Source organism: Miniopterus natalensis, chromosome 12 (genome assembly GCF_054644295.1).
Source record: "Miniopterus natalensis isolate mMinNat1 chromosome 12, mMinNat1.hap1, whole genome shotgun sequence".
NCBI lineage: Eukaryota > Metazoa > Chordata > Mammalia > Chiroptera > Miniopteridae > Miniopterus > Miniopterus natalensis.
In genome coordinates this window covers 69,153,128-69,159,179 of record NC_142092.1, presented here as the reverse complement: position 1 = coordinate 69,159,179, position 6,052 = coordinate 69,153,128, and positions in this window count along the sequence as shown.

Sequence of the window (6,052 nt, the reverse complement as noted above, 5' to 3'; positions counted from 1 at the left end):
TGTCCACTGTCAGTCCTCCTGCCCCGCCGCCCGAGGCGCCGAGGAAGTGATGTGCGCGGGGCACCGCCCCTCCCGCCGTGGCCGTGATGTCACCGGTCCCTCCTCCCTCCGAGCGGCGGGGGAGGGGAGAGGGAGGAGGGGACGCTGTGGGGGACTGGCCGCGGCGGGGGAGGGGGGACCTCGTGTGGCTGGTACAGGGGCCGGCAGCGGTGCTCCCCCTGACCCCCAAGGACCCAGGGCTGGGGGCCTGGCGTTGGCATTGCTACTGGGCCCTGCTGGCCTCCCCACCCCCTTCCTTCCACCCCCCACGTGGGGCTGTTCGAGGGCCCACTGCCTTTGTTTGACAGGCACCCCCTCCTTGGTCGTCCTCTGCCCCCTCCTCTGGTCCAGCCCCCACACGTGTCACCCCTTCTTCAAACTGGCAGTGGGGTGCGGGCGTGGGGGAGCTGCTCTGCCTAGTTTAGAGAGACCCGGGGCGAGGGGTGTTGATCACAAACGCAGCTCTGGCCCCTGTGTGAGTTCACAGGTCTGGGAGGAGGGGATGGAGGAACAGGGGATATGAAGGGGATGCGTGTGGCCTGGCCCAGGAAGCTGTGGGCAGTGGCAGCCCCCTGTCCCTGCTGTTCCTCACCATTGAGACCTTGAGTGGCCACGTTGCCCTCTTAACCTTGGCCTTACCTGTGAAATGGGGTCACTGGGGAAACGTGGAAGGATGCAGGTAGGGCAGCTTGCCGAGCCCACCCCTGTTCCTGTTGGTGTCCTAGGACTGGGTCACCTCCTCTGAATTCCTGGAGCCCGACTGTGAGATGAGGCCTCATATCCACCTGCCCTGGCTCTGCCCTGCTCTAGGGCGTTCTCCCCAGTGTGGGGACAGGGCCAGCTCCTGGGCACAGCAGGCACAGAGCAGGCCCTCGGAGCACATTTGGGTCTCACCTTCTGGTTCTGTCCTGCTCCTTTCTCAGTCCCAACCGTCCTGGTGCAGCAAGGAGATTCCAAACCCTGGAAAGTCGCTGTGACAAAGCGGGATGGAGACAAGTCCAGGCGCGGGAAATGGGCTACTTTCCTCCGGAGCATTCCAGCCCCTCCCTGGAGAGCTGCCCTAGGTCAGAAAAATGCCACTGCGTCCCAGCAAGACCCTGGGCAGAACAGCAGAATGCAGCCCACAGGACACTGGCTTCAAGCAAAGGAAGAGGGATTGAAAACAAACACAAGATAAAGCAGGGCCCGCTGGCCCGGGTGGTTTGTTTTTGCTGTGGAAGAGAGGCGGGCGGCCTGCAATGAGAACCATCTGTGCCCAGAGCCGGCCGCCCCGAGGCTTGTCCCACGCGCCCTCCCCCGATAACCACAGGAGCTGGGCAAGGCCTTGCTTCTGGCCTTGGCTGCGGCTGCCAACTGGCCCCTGCAGGGTGTGTGGTACAGTGGGGGGAGGGGCTCCACCCTGGTCTGCAGCAGCCCCAGGCCTGCCTTTTTGGGGCTCCCCCTGAGCTGGCATCATTGGAAGGGCAGGGGCTGCCACGGGCCCACTTATGCCAGGCCTGAGCTCAGCGTCCCTAGGAAGCCACCGCTGCAATCCTCCTACATGTACCCATGTGTGTGGCCAGGTGCCTGGTGCCAGGAAGGTCCCCATGAGTGATGCACCGTGAATGGCAGAATGAGGGAGAGCTTGGTGGCCCCAGAGCTCACTGAAGGGAGACGGTCTCCTTCCTTCCTTGAAGCGAGGAGGCTAGGGAACTGGGGTCCCTGAGCTAGAAGAGCCTTAACTTTATACCAGAGCTTCCCCGGGGAGCGGGAACCCTCCGGGGGTGGCCCTGCAGTGAGCGGGCCGAGGGCTCAGACTCCGAGTTAGGCCGAGCAGGACTGAGGGCCACAGGTTGCTTTCCCTCTCTGAGCTTCGGTGCTGCCACCCGGGATGACAGGTCTGAGAGGGGGGCTCCTGGGTAACAGGTCTGGGAGAGGGGAAGTTCCCGCAGGGCACTAACCCTCCCTCACAACTGCCCCCCGCTGGCGCTGCGCCCACCCCTGTACTCTGCTCGCCCTCCCCAGCTGCTCCTCCCTTCCCCAGCCTTGGGGGCACTCTGCCTGTGCACACCGGGCCACCTCACCCCACTCTTTCTTGGAAATCCCCCCCAAGCTTCAGGCGCCAGTGTGGACACTGTGCCCCCAGGAGAGGCTGTGAGGCTGTGAGGCTGGGAGCACAGCCTCCATCCACCCCTGAGGGGCCTCATCTCCAGAGGAGCATTAGAGAGAAGAAAAGCGATTTCCCACCCAGCTGTCCTCCCCGCCCGCTCCGCAGCTGGGGTGGCAGGAAGAAGATGCCACCAGAGGTGCAGCAGGCGACACTGGACCTGGTCCAGGAGGCACCCACCCATTGCACTCGGAGTGCCAAGGGTTTATGTCAGCACACCCAGGGCCCTGCTCTTGGTACTGGTCAGCAGTGCCACCCCACCCTGAGGGCACCTGCCACATGCCAGCCGATGTCACTCAGCTCCCCCTGGCATCCCGCCTCATGGGACAGACAAGAGGACAGAGCAGTGATGCCCCAGGTTGCCAGGCTGTGCCACAGGGCAGCTGAAGTCAAGCCCTGGTTTCCTGACTTGCCCCTTCCTGGGCCTGTAGGGACAGGCCTGGCGGGAGATGACAGTGGATGTTGCAGGGCTCCTGCTGAGCCCCTGGGAATGGGGAGGCCTGGGCTCCTAGAGAGAGAAGTGGACACGCAAGGCCCATCTGGGCCTCAGACAAGGGCCAGGCCAGGCCAAGGTGGCCAGGCTACCTGGAGCCATCGCAGGAACAAAGAACCAGACCCCGAGCTTCAGCCAGGGGAGGGTAGATGGAGATATCCCCATGGCTGATGTGGCAGCTCCCAGCCCCCACCTCCCGCACCCCGCCTTCCTCCTAAGCCCACCTCCCTAGAGCCCCTCCCAGCAAGGCTGCTCCCCGAGGGCCCAATGGCGGCTAGAGCCACCACCGGTGGGTGCCACCAGGACCGGAGGGGTCCTGGCCAACTCTGCCGTGGATTCCAAGCTGGAGAGGGCAGAGGTGGCCAGGGGAGGGGGAGGAGAGACACACACACAAATGAACTTGCTTAAGTAAAGAGAGCTCTTAGATTTACCACTGTTTCCAATAAGCTCGTTACCCTGAGAAAAAAATTATTCTTTACAGTTTGGGGATCATGTGCCACCCATTGCCCCGAGGTCCCCATGGATCATCCACAGCCATTTCCCCTCCTTGGGGGCCTCCAAGTCCCTGGAGAGTGGGGGGTCCACAGGCACATGCTGCGGGGAACCCAAAAGGAAACTGCGTGAGCGCCTCCCTGGGAGATGACACACACCCAGGAAATAGCTGCAGGCTGCGTGAGGCTGTGCTCCACCCGTGGCATCATGGCATCGAGTGACACCTGGCCACGCAGCATTCCTGGGCACTTGCTGGCAGCTGCCAGCTTTGTCACCCAATGTATGTGCCTGGGGCCTGTGGGAAGGAGGCAGGGCACACACAAAACAGTCACCTGATCCTTTGTCCATGGCAGGGTGGTCTGTGGGCACTGGTTCTGGCTGGTGTGACACAAACCCCCGCTCTCCCCGATCCTATTTGTGCCCCCTGGCCTGGCAGACTGTGACACTGTGAGTGCTAAAGAGAGGCAGAGAGACCAAAAGGGAGAGAGGGCAGGAGAGACAGACAGACAGTGAAAGAGAGGGAGAGAGACAGAGACAGATACACAGAAAGACACTGAGAGAAAGCTGAAGAGAAAGAGACAGAGAGAGGGAGAGAGAGACAGCAGAGACAGAGAGACAGGGACAGACAGAAACAGCTGAGCTCAGGCCCAGCTCAGCTGCTCACAAGCCGGCTCCGCTTCTCTGGGCCGCTGTCTCCTCTCAGATGGAAGCCTGGTGAGGGAGGTCTTCCCTGGAGGCCCTGGCGTGGGCCTGGAGCAGAGCAGGCACTCCGCAGGGGAGCACTGTCACTGTCGCTGTGAAACCTGCACCCGCACTGACCCCGCCGGCCACCTGGGACTGACTCCTGCTGGCAGGGTTCCAGGCAGGTGCAGGGACCCCCGGACACACGCCTGGGTGTGGGGCCCATGGGCCGGAAGGTAGTCCATTTGGCAGCAAGATCAGAGGGAGTCCAGGTGCCGTGGGGCCACCAGGCTGAGGGACAGGAGCTGTCCTGCTGGCTGGGAACCTGGAGAAGCAGCCAGGAGGGGAGGACGCTGCTGTGGGCTCTGGGCCCTGGAGCAGGGGCACCCACCCCTCGGTACTCCTCCCCACCCCATCCCCGCTCCCTCTGGCCTTGGCCCCTGAGCTCACTTGGGCCCCTGGGTGCTCATCACCCGAGCACCACCTTCCATGCCTGGGGGCTGCCGTGGAAACAGCCACCTTCCTCTAGGGCCCACTGCCCCGCAAGCCGCTCCTTCCCCACCCCGCCCGCCGCAGCTTCTGCGGCCTCCACGGGGCTGAAAGTAGCTCGTCTGTGGGAGCCCAGCGCCCCAGACAAGGCTGTTTCCTGGGTTGATCTTCCACAGTTGCCCTGGGACGGGAGAGCTGGCATTTCCCTAACTTCTGAACCATCTGGTCAGGCCTGCGGGAGGAGGGAGAGACCCTGGGGCCCAGTCCATAGTGTTCAGGCTGCCCTTGGTGTGGGGCCCCTGTGTCTGTGGCCCTAATTAACCTAGGGGCAATGACTGAGGTGCACAGAGGGCAGTGGCCTTCGTGTGGCAAAGCAGGCGTCCACGGGAGACCCTAGGGAGCCCCGCATCCCCTCGTCAGAAAGCCTCAGACCCGAATGATTTTATCTGTGGGCTGGGCACCGTCCCCTTCAATCTGCAAATCTCCCAAACGAGCAACAGCTGACAGGGAAGCTGAGGGAAGGAGAGATGGGGCTGGGCCTGCTTCTCCAGACCTGGGACTCTGGGGCCCAGGGCCCTGCCCCTCCAGGGTTCCTGCCTCTCCCTGCAGGACTATCAAAGCTCAGAGCCCGGCAGATTCAGAAATTAGGGAAAGGTCCCCTGTGAGCCGGTGGAAACGCCCCTACTGACCTGCTGTGCCTGGGAGGGGCTGGGGACAGCAGTGGGAGCCTGTTTTCTTTTTTTAAATAAAAGTTCTATTGATTTTAGAAAGAGGAAGGGAGAGGGAGAGAGATAGAGAGAAAAAACACACACATTGATCAGTTGCCTCCCGTATGAGCCCTAACTCAGGGCAGAACCTGCAACCTGGGTGTGTGCCCTGGCCTGTGGTGGAACCCGAGACCTTTTGGTGTACAGGGCGATGCTCCAACCAACTGAGCCATCAGGCCAGGGCTGGGAGCCTGATTTTAAGGTAGAGCAAGTGGCTGCAGGTGGGGGACATGACCAATTGAAATGTTTCACTTCCAGCTTCCAGGTGGGAGAAAACCCACCACCTATATTTACTTTTAAAAAAATAATATGGTCTTTTCTTTTTTGAAATCACTTTTTCAAGTATGTTTTTATTGATTTTTAGAGAGAGAGGAAGGGAGAGAAAGAGAGAGAGAGAAACATCCACATGAGAAACATTCATCAGCTGCGTCCTGCATCCCCCCTGCTAGGGATCAAGCCCGGCAGCCTGGCCCGCACTCGGCAGCCCAGGACAGGTGCAGGCTAGGCCTGCTCAGCTCGCCAAGAGGCCTGGCTGGCCTCCCGGGCTCTGGCCACCCTCGGCTCGCCAAGGCAAGGCTCTGCTTCCTGAGGCCCCGAGGCTCGGCCCGGATGCTCCGAGGCTACACTAATCAGTCTTTAATGACGTCAAGGTGCGCATTGACAAATCCCATGCTTTGTTCTTGTGTTGGCAGTGGCAACTTACAATGAGCCTATAGGGTCTGAGCCTCAGACTGGCCTGCAGGGGACAGACACTCCAACCCCCCATTCCAAGCTCCATCATGGGCCTGCACAGAAAGCAGCAGCTGCCACGGACTGGTTTCATTTGAGTGTACACCAGCTTTACCTGGAATTATGGAAATATATTTACAGAAGTTCCATCGTGCTCATATAATCAGGAATGGCTAAAGAATGGCTGATTAGCATGGAAAAGATTGTCTCTAGTGA